Raw genomic sequence first — 17,079 nt, forward strand, 5'->3', positions numbered from 1 at the left:
GAATTTAGAAGTAGGAGTGACAGTCAGCGCCATCTATAAGCCAAACAACGAGTGTGAAAACACTCTTATTCGCATGTTTTGGCGTCACGTAGCACGTGAACTTATTATGAGCGGGCAGCTGATTAATTGTCCCTCTTATACAACCTAAACACACCAAGTCTGCCAGTACGAGACCCTCGTTCAATGAAATAAGGGAGAGAAGTGTATACCTAAGGGCTCGTATTTCCGTGGTTTAACACAATATTAATGAGATATAACAGACAGTAATGCCAAGGAATGTACAGGGGAAGTTATAAGAACCAATGGAATGTAAATAAGAAGAAAGAAGAAAGAAAAGTGGATGAAAAAATTACCAGCTGTGAGCAGGAATCGAACCCACGACCTTCGAATAACGCGTTCGATGCTCTAACCACTGAGCTATCACAGCGGCCGTCCCTCCATCCACTTTTTGGGGTTTATATGTGAATTTAGAAGTAGGAGTTACAGTCAGCGCCATCTATAAGCCAAACAACGAGTGTGAAAACACTCTTATTCGCATGTTTTGGCGTCACGTAGCACGTGAACTTATTATGAGCGGGCAGCTGATTAATTGTCCCTCTTATACAACCTAAACACACCAAGTCTGCCAGTACGAGACCCTCGTTCAATGAAATAAGGGAGAGAAGAGTATACCTAAGGACTGGTATTTCCGTGGTTTAACACAATATTAATGAGATATAACAGACAGTAATGCCAAGGAATGTATAGGGGAAGTTATCAGAACCAATGGAATGTAAATAAGAAGAAAGAAGAAAGAAAAGTGGATGAAAAAATTACGAGCTGTGAGCAGGAATCGAACCCACGACCTTCGAATAACGCGTTCGATGCTCTAACCACTGAGCTATCACAGCGGCCGTCCCTCCATCCACTTTTTGGGGTTTATATGTGAATTTAGAAGTAGGAGTGACAGTCAGCGCCATCTATAAGCCAAACAACGAGTGTGAAAACACTCTTATTCGCATGTTTTGGCGTCACGTAGCACGTGAACTTATTATGAGCGGGCAGCTGATTAATTGTCCATCTTATACAACCTAAACACACCAAGTCTGCCAGTACGAGACCCTCGTTCAATGAAATAAGGGAGAGAAGTGTATACCTAAGGGCTCGTATTTCCGTGGTTTAACACAATATTAATGAGATATAACAGACAGTAATGCCAAGGAATGTACAGGGGAAGTTATTAGAACCAATGGAATGTAAATAAGAAGAAAGAAGAAAGAAAAGTGGATGGAAAAATTACCAGCTGTGAGCAGGAATCGAACCCACGACCTTCGAATAACGCGTTCGATGCTCTAACCACTGAGCTATCACAGCGGCCGTCCCTCCATCCACTTTTTGGGGTTTATATGTGAATTTAGAAGTAGGAGTGACAGTCAGCGCCATCTATAAGCCAAACAACGAGTGTGAAAACACTCTTATTCGCATGTTTTGGCGTCACGTAGCACGTGAACTTATTATGAGCGGGCAGCTGATTAATTGTCCCTCTTATACAACCTAAACACACCAAGTCTGCCAGTACGAGACCCTCGTTCAATGAAATAAGGGAGAGAAGTGTATACCTAAGGGCTCGTATTTCCGTGGTTTAACACAATATTAATGAGATATAACAGACAGTAATGCCAAGGAATGTACAGGGGAAGTTATTAGAACCAATGGAATGTAAATAAGAAGAAAGAAGAAAGAAAAGTGGATGAAAAAATTACCAGCTGTGAGCAGGAATCGAACCCACGACCTTCGAATAACGCGTTCGATGCTCTAACCACTGAGCTATCACAGCGGCCGTCCCTCCATCCACGTTTTGGGGTTTATATGTGAATTTAGAAGTAGGAGTGACAGTCAGCGCCATCTATAAGCCAAACAACGAGTGTGAAAACACTCTTATTCGCATGTTTTGGCGTCACGTAGCACGTGAACTTATTGTGAGCGGGCAGCTGAATAATTGTCCCTCTTATACAACCTAAACACACCAAGTCTGCCAGTACGAGACCCTCGTTCAATGAAATAAGGGAGAGAAGTGTATACCTAAGGGCTCGTATTTCCGTGGTTTAACACAATATTAATGAGATATAACAGACAGTAATGCCAAGGAATGTACAGGGGAAGTTATTAGAACCTATGGAATGTAAATAAGAAGAAAGAAGAAAGAAAAGTGGATGAAAAAATTACCAGCTGTGAGCAGGAATCGAACCCACGACCTTCGAATAACGCGTTCGATGCTCTAACCACTGAGCTATCACAGCGGCCGTCCCTCCATCCACTTTTAGGGGTTTATATGTGAATTTAGAAGTAGGAGTGACAGTCAGCGCCATCTATAAGCCAAACAACGAATGTGAAAACACTCTTATTCGCATGTTTTGGCGTCACGTAGCACGTGAACTTATTATGAGCGGGCAGCTGATTAATTGTCCCTCTTATACAACCTAAACACACCAAGTCTGCCAGTACGAGACCCTCGTTCAATGAAATAAGGGAGAGAAGTGTATACCTAAGGGCTCGTATTTCCGTGGTTTAACACAATATTAATGAGATATAACAGACAGTAATGCCAAGGAATGTACAGGGGAAGTTATTAGAACCAATTGAATGTAAATAAGAAGAAAGAAGAAAGAAAAGTGGATGAAAAAATTACCAGCTGTGAGCAGGAATCGAACCCACGACCTTCGAATAACGCGTTCGATGCTCTAACCACTGAGCTATCACAGCGGCCGTCCCTCCATCCACTTTTTGGGGTTTATATGTGAATTTAGAAGTAGGAGTGACAGTCAGCGCCATCTATAAGCCAAACAACGAGTGTGAAAACACTCTTATTCGCATGTTTTGGCGTCACGTAGCACGTGAACTTATTATGAGCGGGCAGCTGATTAATTGTCCCTCTTATACAACCTAAACACACCAAGTCTGCCAGTACGAGACCCTCGTTCAATGAAATAAGGGAGAGAAGAGTATACCTAAGGGCTGGTATTTCCGTGGTTTAACACAATAATAATGAGATATAACAGACAGTAATGCCAAGGAATGTACAGGGGAAGTTATTAGAACCAATGGAATGTAAATAAGAAGAAAGAAGAAAGAAAAGTGGATGAAAAAATTACCAGCTGTGAGCAGGAATCGAACCCACGACCTTCGAATAACGCGTTCGATGCTCTAACCACTGAGCTATCACAGCGGCCGTCCCTCCATCCACTTTTTGGGGTTTATATGTGAATTTAGAAGTAGGAGTGACAGTCAGCGCCATCTATAAGCCAAACAACGAGTGTGAAAACACTCTTATTCGCATGTTTTGGCGTCACGTAGCACGTGAACTTATTATGAGCGGGCAGCTGATTAATTGTCCCTCTTATACAACCTAAACACACCAAGTCTGCCAGTACGAGACCCTCGTTCAATGAAATAAGGGAGAGAAGTGTATACCTAAGGGCTCGTATTTCCGTGGTTTAACACAATATTAATGAGATATAACAGACAGTAATGCCAAGGAATGTACAGGGGAAGTTATTAGAACCAATGGAATGTAAATAAGAAGAAAGAAGAAAGAAAAGTGGATGAAAAAATTACCAGCTGTGAGCAGGAATCGAACCCACGACCTTCGAATAACGCGTTCGATGCTCTAACCACTGAGCTATCACAGCGGCCGTCCCTCCATCCACTTTTTGGGGTTTATATGTGAATTTAGAAGTGGGAGTGACAGTCAGCGCCATCTATAAGCCAAACAACGAGTGTGAAAACACTCTTATTCGCATGTTTTGGCGTCACGTAGCACGTGAACTTATTATGAGCGGGCAGCTGATTAATTGTCCCTCTTATACAACCTAAACACACCAAGTCTGCCAGTACGAGACCCTCGTTCAATGAAATAAGGGAGAGAAGTGTATACCTAAGGGCTCGTATTTCCGTGGTTTAACACAATATTAATGAGATATAACAGACAGTAATGCCAAGGAATGTACAGGGGAAGTTATTAGAACCAATGGAATGTAAATAAGAAGAAAGAAGAAAGAAAAGTGGATGAAAAAATTACCAGCTGTGAGCAGGAATCGAACCCACGACCTTCGAATAACGCGTTCGATGCTCTAACCACTGAGCTATCACAGCGGCCGTCCCTCTATCCACTTTTTGGGGTTTATATGTGAATTTAGAAGTAGGAGTGACAGTCAGCGCCATCTATAAGCCAAACAACGAGTGTGAAAACACTCTTATTCGCATGTTTTGGCGTCACGTAGCACGTGAACTTATTATGAGCGGGCAGCTGATTAATTGTCCCTCTTATACAACCTAAACACACCAAGTCTGCCAGTACGAGACCCTCGTTCAATGAAATAAGGGAGAGAAGTGTATACCTAAGGGCTCGTATTTCCGTGGTTTAACACAATATTAATGAGATATAACAGACAGTAATGTCAAGGAATGTACAGGGGAAGTTATTAGAACCAATGGAATGTAAATAAGAAGAAAGAAGAAAGAAAAGTGGATGAAAAAATTACCAGCTTTGAGCAGGAATCGAACCCACGACCTTCGAATAACGCGTTCGATGCTCTAACCACTGAGCTATCACAGCGGCCGTCCCTCCATCCACTTTTTGGGGTTTTATGTGAATTTAGAAGTAGGAGTGACAGTCAGCGCCATCTATAAGCCAAACAACGAGTGTGAAAACACTCTTATTCGCATGTTTTGGCGTCACGTAGCACGTGAACTTATTATGAGCGGGCAGCTGATTAATTGTCCCTCTTATACAACCTAAACACACCAAGTCTGCCAGTACGAGACCCTCGTTCAATGAAATAAGGGAGAGAAGTGTATACCTAAGGGCTCGTATTTCCGTGGTTTAACACAATATTAATGAGATATAACAGACAGTAATGCCAAGGAATGTACAGGGGAAGTTATTAGAACCAATGGAATGTAAATAAGAAGAAAGAAGAAAGAAAAGTGGATGAAAAAATTACCAGCTGTGAGCAGGAATCGAACCCACGACCTTCGAATAACGCGTTCGATGCTCTAACCACTGAGCTATCACAGCGGCCGTCCCTCCATCCACTTTTTGGGGTTTATATGTGAATTTAGAAGTAGGAGTGACAGTCAGCGCCATCTATAAGCCAAACAACGAGTGTGAAAACACTCTTATTCGCATGTTTTGGCGTCACGTAGCACGTGAACTTATTATGAGCGGGCAGCTGATTAATTGTCCCTCTTATACAACCTAAACACACCAAGTCTGCCAGTACGAGACCCTCGTTCAATGAAATAAGGGAGAGAAGTGTATACCTAAGGGCTCGTATTTCCGTGGTTTAACACAATATTAATGAGATATAACAGACAGTAATGCCAAGGAATGTACAGGGGAAGTTATTAGAACCAATGGAATGTAAATAAGAAGAAAGAAGAAAGAAAAGTGGATGAAAAAATTACCAGCTGTGAGCAGGAATCGAACCCACGACCTTCGAATAACGCGTTCGATGCTCTAACCACTGAGCTATCACAGCGGCCGTCCCTCCATCCACTTTTTGGGGTTTATATGTGAATTTAGAAGTAGGAGTGACAGTCAGCGCCATCTATAAGCCAAACAACGAGGGTGAAAACACTCTTATTCGCATGTTTTGGCGTCACGTAGCACGTGAACCTATTATGAGCGGGCAGCTGATTAATTGTCCCTCTTATACAACCTAAACACACCAAGTCTGCCAGTACGAGACCCTCGTTCAATGAAATAAGGGAGAGAAGTGTATACCTAAGGGCTCGTATTTCCGTGGTTTAACACAATATTAATGAGATATAACAGACAGTAATGCCAAGGAATGTACAGGGGAAGTTATTAGAACCAATTGAATGTAAATAAAAAGAAAGAAGAAAGAAAAGTGGATGAAAAAATTACCAGCTGTGAGCAGGAATCGAACCCACGACCTTCGAATAACGCGTTCGATGCTCTAACCACTGAGCTATCACAGCGGCCGTCCCTCCATCCACTTTTTGGGGTTTATATGTGAATTTAGAAGTAGGAGTGACAGTCAGCGCCATCTATAAGCCAAACAACGAGTGTGAAAACACTCTTATTCGCATGTTTTGGCGTCACGTAGCACGTGAACTTATTATGAGCGGGCAGCTGAATAATTCTCCCTCTTATACAACCTAAACACACCAAGTCTGCCAGTACGAGACCCTCGTTCAATGAAATAAGGGAGAGAAGTGTATACCTAAGGGCTCGTATTTCCGTGGTTTAACACAATATTAATGAGATATAACAGACAGTAATGCCAAGGAATGTACAGGGGAAGTTATTAGAACCAATGGAATGTAAATAAGAAGAAAGAAAGAAAAGTGGATGAAAAAATTACCAGCTGTGAGCAGGAATCGAACCCACGACCTTCGAATAACGCGTTCGATGCTCTAACCACTGAGCTATCACAGCGGCCGTCCCTCCATCCACTTTTTGGGGTTTATATGTGAATTTAGAAGTAGGAGCGACAGTCAGCGCCATCTATAAGCCAAACAACGAGTGTGAAAACACTCTTATTCGCATGTTTTGGCGTCACGTAGCACGTGAACTTATTATGAGCGGGCAGCTGATTAATTGTCCCTCTTATACAACCTAAACACACCAAGTCTGCCAGTACGAGACCCTCGTTCAATGAAATAAGGGAGAGAAGTGTATACCTAAGGGCTCGTATTTCCGTGGTTTAACACAATATTAATGAGATATAACAGACAGTAATGCCAAGGAATGTACAGGGGAAGTTATAAGAACCAATGGAATGTAAATAAGAAGAAAGAAAGAAAAGTGGATGAAAAAATTACCAGCTGTGAGCAGGAATCGAACCCACGACCTTCGAATAACGCGTTCGATGCTCTAACCACTGAGCTATCACAGCGGCCGTCCCTCCATCCACTTTTTGGGGTTTATATGTGAATTTAGAAGTAGGAGTGACAGTCAGCGCCATCTATAAGCCAAACAACGAGTGTGAAAACACTCTTATTCGCATGTTTTGGCGTCACGTAGCACGTGAACTTATTATGAGCGGGCAGCTGATTAATTGTCCATCTTATACAACCTAAACACACCAAGTCTGCCAGTACGAGACCCTCGTTCAATGAAATAAGGGAGAGAAGTGTATACCTAAGGGCTCGTATTTCCGTGGTTTAACACAATATTAATGAGATATAACAGACAGTAATGCCAAGGAATGTACAGGGGAAGTTATTAGAACCAATGGAATGTAAATAAGAAGAAAGAAGAAAGAAAAGTGGATGAAAAAATTACCAGCTGTGAGCAGGAATCGAACCCACGACCTTCGAATAGCGCGTTCGATGCTCTAACCACTGAGCTATCACAGCGGCCGTCCCTCCATCCACGTTTTGGGGTTTATATGTGAATTTAGAAGTAGGAGTGACAGTCAGCGCCATCTATAAGCCAAACAACGAGTGTGAAAACACTCTTATTCGCATGTTTTGGCGTCACGTAGCACGTGAACTTATTATGAGCGGGCAGCTGAATAATTCTCCCTCTTATACAACCTAAACACACCAAGTCTGCCAGTACGAGACCCTCGTTCAATGAAATAAGGGAGAGAAGTGTATACCTAAGGGCTCGTATTTCCGTGGTTTACCACAATATTAATGAGATATAACAGACAGTAATGCCAAGGAATGTACAGGGGAAGTTATTAGAACCAATGGAATGTAAATAAGAAGAAAGAAGAAAGAAAAGTGGATGAAAAAATTACCAGCTGTGAGCAGGAATCGAACCCACGACCTTCGAATAACGCGTTCGATGCTCTAACCACTGAGCTATCACAGCGGCCGTCCCTCCATCCACTTTTTGGGGTTTATATGTGAATTTAGAAGTGGGAGTTACAGTCAGCGCCATCTATAAGCCAAACAACGAGTGTGAAAACACTCTTATTCGCATGTTTTGGCGTCACGTAGCACGTGAACTTATTATGAGCGGGCAGCTGATTAATTGTCCCTCTTATACAACCTAAACACACCAAGTCTGCCAGTACGAGACCCTCGTTCAATGAAATAAGGGAGAGAAGTGTATACCTAAGGGCTCGTATTTCCGTGGTTTAACACAATATTAATGAGATATAACAGACAGTAATGCCAAGGAATGTACAGGGGAAGTTATTAGAACCAATGGAATGTAAATAAGAAGAAAGAAGAAAGAAAAGTGGATGAAAAAATTACCAGCTGTGAGCAGGAATCGAACCCACGACCTTCGAATAACGCGTTCGATGCTCTAACCACTGAGCTATCACAGCGGCCGTCCCTCTATCCACTTTTTGGGGTTTATATGTGAATTTAGAAGTAGGAGTGACAGTCAGCGCCATCTATAAGCCAAACAACGAGTGTGAAAACACTCTTATTCGCATGTTTTGGCGTCACGTAGCACGTGAACTTATTATGAGCGGGCAGCTGATTAATTGTCCCTCTTATACAACCTAAACACACCAAGTCTGCCAGTACGAGACCCTCGTTCAATGAAATAAGGGAGAGAAGTGTATACCTAAGGGCTCGTATTTCCGTGGTTTAACACAATATTAATGAGATATAACAGACAGTAATGCCAAGGAATGTACAGGGGAAGTTATTAGAACCAATGGAATGTAAATAAGAAGAAAGAAGAAAGAAAAGTGGATGAAAAAATTACCAGCTTTGAGCAGGAATCAAACCCACGGCCTTCGAATAACGCGTTCGATGCTCTAACCACTGAGCTATCACAGCGGCCGTCCCTCCATCCACTTTTTGGGGTTTTATGTGAATTTAGAAGTAGGAGTGACAGTCAGCGCCATCTATAAGCCAAACAACGAGTGTGAAAACACTCTTATTCGCATGTTTTGGCGTCACGTAGCACGTGAACTTATTATGAGCGGGCAGCTGATTAATTGTCCCTCTTATACAACCTAAACACACCAAGTCTGCCAGTACGAGACCCTCGTTCAATGAAATAAGGGAGAGAAGTGTATACCTAAGGGCTCGTATTTCCGTGGTTTAACACAATATTAATGAGATATAACAGACAGTAATGCCAAGGAAGGTACAGGGGAAGTTATTAGAACCAATGGAATGTAAATAAGAAGAAAGAAGAAAGAAAAGTGGATGAAAAAATTACCAGCTGTGAGCAGGAATCGAACCCACGACCTTCGAATAACGCGTTCGATGCTCTAGCCACTGAGCTATCACAGCGGCCGTCCCTCCATCCACTTTTTGGGGTTTATATGTGAATTTAGAAGTAGGAGTGACAGTCAGCGCCATCTATAAGCCAAACAACGAGTGTGAAAACACTCTTATTCGCATGTTTTGGCGTCACGTAGCACGTGAACTTATTATGAGCGGGCAGCTGATTAATTGTCCCTCTTATACAACCTAAACACACCAAGTCTGCCAGTACGAGACCCTCGTTCAATGAAATAAGGGAGAGAAGTGTATACCTAAGGGCTCGTATTTCCGTGGTTTAACACAATAATAATGAGATATAACAGACAGTAATGCCAAGGAATGTACAGGGGAAGTTATTAGAACCAATGGAATGTAAATAAGAAGAAAGAAGAAAGAAAAGTGGATGAAAAAATTACCAGCTGTGAGCAGGAATCAAACCCACGACCTTCGAATAACGCGTTCGATGCTCTAACCACTGAGCTATCACAGCGGCCGTCCCTCCATCCACTTTTTGGGGTTTATATGTGAATTTAGAACTAGGAGTGAGAGTCAGCGCCATCTATAAGCCAAACAACGAGTGTGAAAACACTCTTATTCGCATGTTTTGGCGTCACGTAGCACGTGAACTTATTATGAGCGGGCAGCTGATTAATTGTCCCTCTCATACAACCTAAACACACCAAGTCTGCCAGTACGAGACCCTCGTTCAATGAAATAAGGGAGAGAAGTGTATACCTAAGGGCTCGTATTTCCGTGCTTTAACACAATATTAATGAGATATAACAGACAGTAATGCCGAGGAATGTACAGGGGAAGTTATTAGAACCAATGGAATGTAAATAAGAAGAAAGAAGAAAGAAAAGTGGATGAAAAAATTACCAGCTGTGAGCAGGAATCGAACCCACGACCTTCGAATAACGCGTTCGATGCTCTAACCACTGAGCTATCACAGCGGCCGTCCCTCCATCCACTTTTTGGGGTTTATATGTGAATTTAGAACTAGGAGTGAGAGTCAGCGCCATCTATAAGCCAAAGAACGAGTGTGAAAACACTCTTATTCGCATGTTTTGGCGTCACGTAGCACGTGAACTTATTATGAGCGGGCAGCTGATTAATTGTCCCTCTCATACAACCTAAACACACCAAGTCTGCCAGTACGAGACCCTCGTTCAATGAAATAAGGGAGAGAAGTGTATACCTAAGGGCTCGTATTTCCGTGCTTTAACACAATATTAATGAGATATAACAGACAGTAATGCCGAGGAATGTACAGGGGAAGTTATTAGAACCAATGGAATGTAAATAAGAAGAAAGAAGAAAGAAAAGTGGATGAAAAAATTACCAGCTGTGAGCAGGAATCGAACCCACGACCTTCGACGGCCGCTGTGATAGCTCAGTGGTTAGAGCATCGAACGCGTTATTCGAAGGTCGTGGGTTCGATTCCTGCTCACAGCTGGTAATTTTTTCATCCACTTTTCTTTCTTCTTTCTTCTTATTTACAGTCCATTGGTTCTAATAACTTCCCCTGTACATTCCTTGGCATTACTGTCTGTTATATATCATTAATATTGTGTTAAACCACGGAAATACGAGCCCTTAGGTATACACTTCTCTCCCTTATTTCATTGAACGAGGGTCTCGTACTGGCAGACTTGGTGTGTTTAGGTTGTATAGGAGGGACAATTAATCAGCTGCCCGCTCATAATAAGTTCACGTGCTACGTGACGCCAAAACATGCGAATAAGAGTGTTTTCACACTGGTTGTTTGGCTTATAGATGGCGCTGACTTTCACTCCTACTTCTAAATTCACATATAAACCCCAAAAAGTGGATGGAGGGACGGCCGCTGTGATAGCTCAGTGGTTAGAGCATCGGACGCGTTATTCGAAGGTCGTGGGTTCGATTCCTGCTCACAGCTGGTAATTTTTTCATCCACTTTTCTTTCTTCTTTCTTCTTATTTACATTCCATTGGTTCTAATAACTTCCCCTGTACATTCCTTGGCATTACTGTCTGTTATATCTCATTAATATTGTGTTAAACCACGGAAATACGAGCCCTTAGGTATACACTTCTCTCCCTTATTTTATATTATATATATATATATATATATATATATATATATATATATATATATATATATATATATATATATATATATATATATATATATATATATATATATATATAGTGAAGAAGATGTGCCTGCAGCAAGCAGCATCGCCAATGCCCGGCTCTCTAGGCTCGTGCTTCGGTTCGCTGCTATGCTCATCTCTGCTGGACGGTTCTTCACGCTGTCTTGCCGTTGTCGTTAGCGACTAATAAACCTCTTCATAATTGGTGGAGGGTGCTGTTTATCCCCGTCGCTACACCCTGGAGCTGCGAAGCTGCACGCTACCGCCCGTTATGACTGATAACGCCAACCCATCGACTTCGTCGCCCCAGTTCACCTGCCCTGGCCATCCCAGGCTACGGGACCCGAAGATTTTCAGCGGTGCGGATGGGACCGACGTGGAAGACTGGCTCGAGCACTACGAGCTGGTGAGCCCCAATAATAAGTGGGATGAAGCCGACAAGCTGGGACACGTCATATTTTATCTCACTGGCGTCGCAGAATTGTGGTTTAACAACCACAAACACAACATCCATACATGGAGTGTCTTCAAGACGTCATGTGCTGAAGTGTTCAGTCGGCCAGCTGTCCGCAAGCAGCGGGCAGAACAGCGCTTGCGCGTCCGCTCTCAGCAGACTGGCGAAAATTTTAACGGCTAAATTGAGGATGTCGTCGACCTTTGTCGACGCGCGAATGACACCATGCCCGAGTCGAACAAGGTCAAACACATCATAAAGGGCATCGACAATGGCGCATTTCAAATGCTCTTGGCTAGGAATCCGAGCACAGTTTCTGAAGTCGTCAGCGTATGTCAGAGCTATGACGAGTTGAAGAAGCAACGCACTCCTACTCGGCTGCCTCAGCGTGGTGGTGAGTCGCTGTCCAGTTTCGACACCATGCCTGACAATTCACCGTTGCTTCAGCAAGTCCGAGCCTTCGTCCGTGAGGAAGTTGCCCGCCAACTTTTTTTAGTGCCCTTTACTCATGAGACCACCACCCGTCTACCTGCCCCGCTTTGCCCTGCTATATCGGAAGAGGTTGCACAAGCTGAGAAGAAGATTCTTAAGAAAGAAAGAAGAGAAAAGTGAGCCCCGTAACTGTCTGCTTCAGTGAGCGACACCTCAACAGTAGCTCACAAGGGATGGGGGTGAGGAGGGATAAAGGGGTAGGAGTAAAGGTGTAGAAAAGAGGAAGCTGTTCCCCTTGCGCACTACGAGCCGCCTCTATCTAGCCGTGTTTACTGCCCACGTGTTGCACAGCCGGTAGGTGCCCCTGTCGCCGATCCTCCAGCCGTTCAGCCTGTGGCCGTGCCCCTAACGTATGCAGCGCAGCCTGTGGCTCCTCCTGTCGCCTGTTCGCAACAGTAGATGCAGCCCGTAGCCGCCGCGCTCACATATGGAGACGCTGTGCGTAGGCTTCCGCAACCGCCCTACACCATGCGCTCACAGCCCGCACACGCGGCTGCTTATACTGCACCTTGGGCGGGACCACCAGTCTCCAATCCTTGGAGGACGCCCGATAACCGACCGATTTGCTACGCCTGCTTCACTCCCGGACACGTTGTCCGCTACTGCCGCCGTCGACCTCAGACGTTCAGGCGACTATGTCCGATCGTCGCAACCCGGCAGCCAACCCTTCGCGCAATACGGGCCGGTCTCGTCACCTCGCTATGCTCCTCCCAACGACCCCGACTTCGTGACGCCGCGCGCACCCTCTCCTTATCGGCGATCGCTCTCCCCCATGTGTCACCAGCCCGGACTCTCCGAACAGGAAAACTAAGCACCGCAGTTCAAGAGGCAAGAACTGCGAACTGTGTAATCCCTCACTCCTCTCCTGCTAACGTGGTCGCAGTAACTGTTGAAGGTTATTGTACTTTCGCCCTTGTGGAAACCGGCGCAGCTGTTTCTGTTATTGCCGCTAATGTCTGTCGTTTATTACGCTAAGTCACGAGGCCACTTTCGGGACTGTCGCTTAATTCACACCGCAAGTGCACAGCAAGTAACGCATCTCGCAGCCTGCCCTGCAAGTGTGTCCATTGAAGGCAATCTTTACATCGTGGAGTTTATTGTTCTCGCTGTCTGTTCGCATGATGTCATCCTCGGGTAGGACTTTGTATTCCACCATAATGCCGTCATCGACTGCGCACGCGCCGAAGTTGAGTTTTCACCCTTGTGTGATGTCCCACTACTTGACGCTCTTCAACAACCGCCGAAGTTGCTCGTTCATGAATATACCGATATTCCACCTCGAAATTTCACACTTGTTCCCGTTTCATGCAACGCCTACACTTACGCTACAGCGCTGTTTATGCCTTCCGACATCTTAAAGAGTCGTCGAGCTCTGCCGCTGCCTTTTGCAACAATTGACCTTGCCGCCGGAAGAAGCATTATGTTCGTAAGCAATCCGCTTTCCACACCTGTCACTTTGCTTGCGAGGGAATGTCTAGGCTGCGTGCAGGATCTCGACCCTTCGTCTTGGGTTGATGTCCCGGATGGCTACTGCGACTACCCAAAAGCACTGTCGGCACTCGGGGAGTTGTCCAATGATACGTTTTCCAGCGCCATCGCCAACACTCTCATTCCCACTGAACATGCCGACCTGCTGGATCTTCTGCATGAGTTCAGGAGTTCTTTCAATGTGTCGCAACCTCAACTGGGCCACACGTCACAAGTCAAACATCATGTTGACACCGGCCTACACCAGCCACTGCGTCAAAGACCATACCGTGTCTCCGCTGAAGAGCGCCGCGTCATCAACGATCAAGTCAAAGATATGCTTCGTAGAGACGTCATTCGACCATCTCACAGTCCCTAGGCATCTCCTGTCGTCCTCGTGCGTAAGAAAGACGGATCTATCCAATTTTTCGTGGACTATCGTCGTTATAGTAAGATAGCCGGAAAGGACCTCTATTCTTTGCCGCGCATTGATCACGCCATTGACGCCCTTCACGGAGCGGAATTCTCGTCGCTAGATTTGTGGTCTGGCTACTGGCAAGTCCCAATGGCTCAAGCCGATCGCCAAAAAACGGCATATATTACACCAGACGGACTATACGAGTTTAACGTCATGCCTTTGGGCGTTGTAACGCGCCTGCCACGTTTGAACGTCTTATGGATAATACGCTACGTGGCCTGAAGTGGAATATGTGCCTCTGTTACCTCGACAATGTCGTGGTTTTCTCCCATGATTTTCCTACGCACCTCCTTCGCCTTTTGACTTGTCTGACCAATGCTGGCCTGCAGCTTAACCTGAAAAATGTCGCTTCGCTGCACGCGAGCTCGTCATCCTAGGCCACATCGTGTCCAAGCACGGCGTATTACCTGACCCAGAAAAACTTCGAGCAGTCGCAGAATTTCCATAGCTGACGACCATGAAAGAACTTCGCAGTTTTGTAGGCCTATGCTCCTATTTCCGGCGCTTTGTTCGCAATTTTGCATCTATCATGTCACCATTAGCCCAGCTTTTTCGCGGTGACGTGAACCTCTCCTCCTGCTCCCCTGCGTGTGACGTTGCCTATACTACTCTGCGCCGTCTGCTTACCTCCCCACCTATTCTACGCCACTTCGACCCGACGGCTCCTACCGAAGTGCACATCGACGCCAGCGGCGTCGGGCTAGGCGCTGTCCTCGCTCAACAAAAGCCCGGATATTCAGAATACATTGTGGCCTACGCTAGCCGCACTCTGACGAAAGCCGAAACTAATTACAGCATGACAGAAAAAGAGTGTTTGGCTCTGGTGTGGGCGCTTGGAAAGTTCCGGCCATACTTATACGGCCACCCGTTCGATCTAGTAACTGATTACCACACGCTTTGCTGGTTCTCCACTTTGAAAGACCCTTCTGGCCGCCTTGCGCGATGGGCACTCCGCATCCAGGAGTATGAAATTCGCGTCGTATACCACTGCAGACCCAAACACTCTGAAGCTGATGCCCTGTGCCGCTAACCTTTACCACCAGATCCTACGTGCGGAAACACTCGCTTCCAGACCTTGTCATCACTAAATCTCGACTCGATTGCCACCCAACAACAACGTGACCCGTGGATCGCATCTCTTATCGAATATCTATCTGGCACGCCGAACCTTCTAGTATCGCGATCCCTCCAACGTCAAGCTTTCCATTTGGCCATCCGCGATCAACTTCTTCATCGACGCAACTACGCTCCCGATGGCCGCCGGTGGCTACAGGTCATTCCACGCACTTTACGATCGCAAATATGTGCCTCTCTTCACGACGATCCGCAGTGGATACGCCGGGATGTTCAAAACATATGAGCGCCTTCGCCATCGCTATTACTGGCGCGGCATGTACAATTTTGTACGCAAATTTGTGCAGTGCTGTCCTGACTGTCAGCGACGCAAATCAACACCGCCACGTGTGACTGGCGCATTGCAGCCACTTCCATGCCCTACCAAGCCATTTGATAGCGTCGGCGTTGACCTCTACGGCCCCCGTCCATTGACACCAGATGGTAATCGATGGATTATAGTGGCAGTTGACCACCTGACATGCTACGCCGAAACAGCCGCTTTGACGAGTGCTACAGCTCAGAATGTCGCCTCTTTCATTTCACAACGTCTTATCCTTCGACAAGGTGCACCTCGAGAGCTCCTTAGTGACAGAGGCCGCGCTTTCCTCTCCGAGGTCGTCGAAACTCTGCTTTCGGAATGCTACGTCATTCATCGGAAAACGAAAGCACACCACCCGCAAACTAACGGGCTAACGGAATGGTTTAACCGCACGCTGGGTGATATGCTCTCAATGTACGTGGCATCCGATCATAGCAACTGGGACCGTGTTCTCCCATACATCACATTCGCATATAACACCGCAATACAAACCACTACGGGATTCTCACCTTTCTTTCTTCTTTACGGAAGAAAGAAAGGTGAGAATCCCTACTACCCTACCGTCCTGATGCTTCCGAGTGTCCACCTATCTCCGATGCTGCTCGACAAGCCGAAGAGTGCCGCCAGCTCGCCAGTACGTTCACCTCGAAAGAGCAGCTACGCCAGAAAGAACACTGTAGCACCGCCCTTTCAGATCCCAGCTATGCCCCAGGATCTCATGCCTGGCTCGCCATCCCATACCGAACTCCAGGACTCTCCTCGAAACTTGTGCCCTGGTACGAGGGGCCTTACACCATTTTGGAGAAAACCTCTCCGGTTAATTTCCCATTTGTTCCAGTTTCCCAATCGGACGACATGCGCCGGCGTGCACGTGACATCGTCCATGTTTCCCAATTGAAACCGTACCATGAGCCTCTGCCTGAAACTTCTCAAGTCGCCAGGATGGCTCCTTTTTCAGCGGAAGCGATTGTGAAGAAGAAGATGTGTCTGCATCTCCAACGCCGGGCTCTCTCTCGGCTCGTGCTTCGGTTCGCTGCTGTGCTGATCTCTGCTGCACGGTTCTTCACGCTGTCTTGCCGTTGTCGATAACGGCTAATAAACCTCTTGACACTATATATATATATATATATATATATATATATATATATATATATATATATATATATATATATATATATATATATATATATATATATATATATATATATATATATATATATTCGGTTCGTTACGGCACCTCCGCTCCGGCAACAGTAAAAACCAGCCGAGACTGTTCATATAATCGCTATCGCTATAAAACAATGGCAACCACCAGTTTCGTCAATAATATTGTCGATCCTCGGCGTTGAATACGGTATCAACTCTGTTTGGCAATTAAGTGTCCGGTAATCTGTGCAGAGCCTGAACGTTCCATCTTCTTTTTGGGCAAT

The 17,079-nt window shown here is 45.3% G+C and overlaps 1 protein-coding gene and 1 non-coding gene across 2 annotated transcripts in view; both read right to left on the reverse strand.

Annotated features, from left to right (window-relative positions):
- Positions 1-17,079, reverse strand: part of LOC142784437 (uncharacterized) — a 156,588-nt gene that overhangs the window by 110,911 nt on the left and 28,598 nt on the right. The window lies entirely within an intron of this gene.
- Positions 7,293-7,365, reverse strand: TRNAA-CGC (transfer RNA alanine (anticodon CGC)). Its single transcript has one exon. It is a non-coding gene; the product is annotated as a tRNA-Ala (tRNA).

This window comes from Rhipicephalus microplus, unplaced genomic scaffold (assembly GCF_043290135.1).
Source record: "Rhipicephalus microplus isolate Deutch F79 unplaced genomic scaffold, USDA_Rmic scaffold_14, whole genome shotgun sequence".
NCBI classification, from domain to species: Eukaryota; Metazoa; Arthropoda; class Arachnida; order Ixodida; family Ixodidae; genus Rhipicephalus; species Rhipicephalus microplus.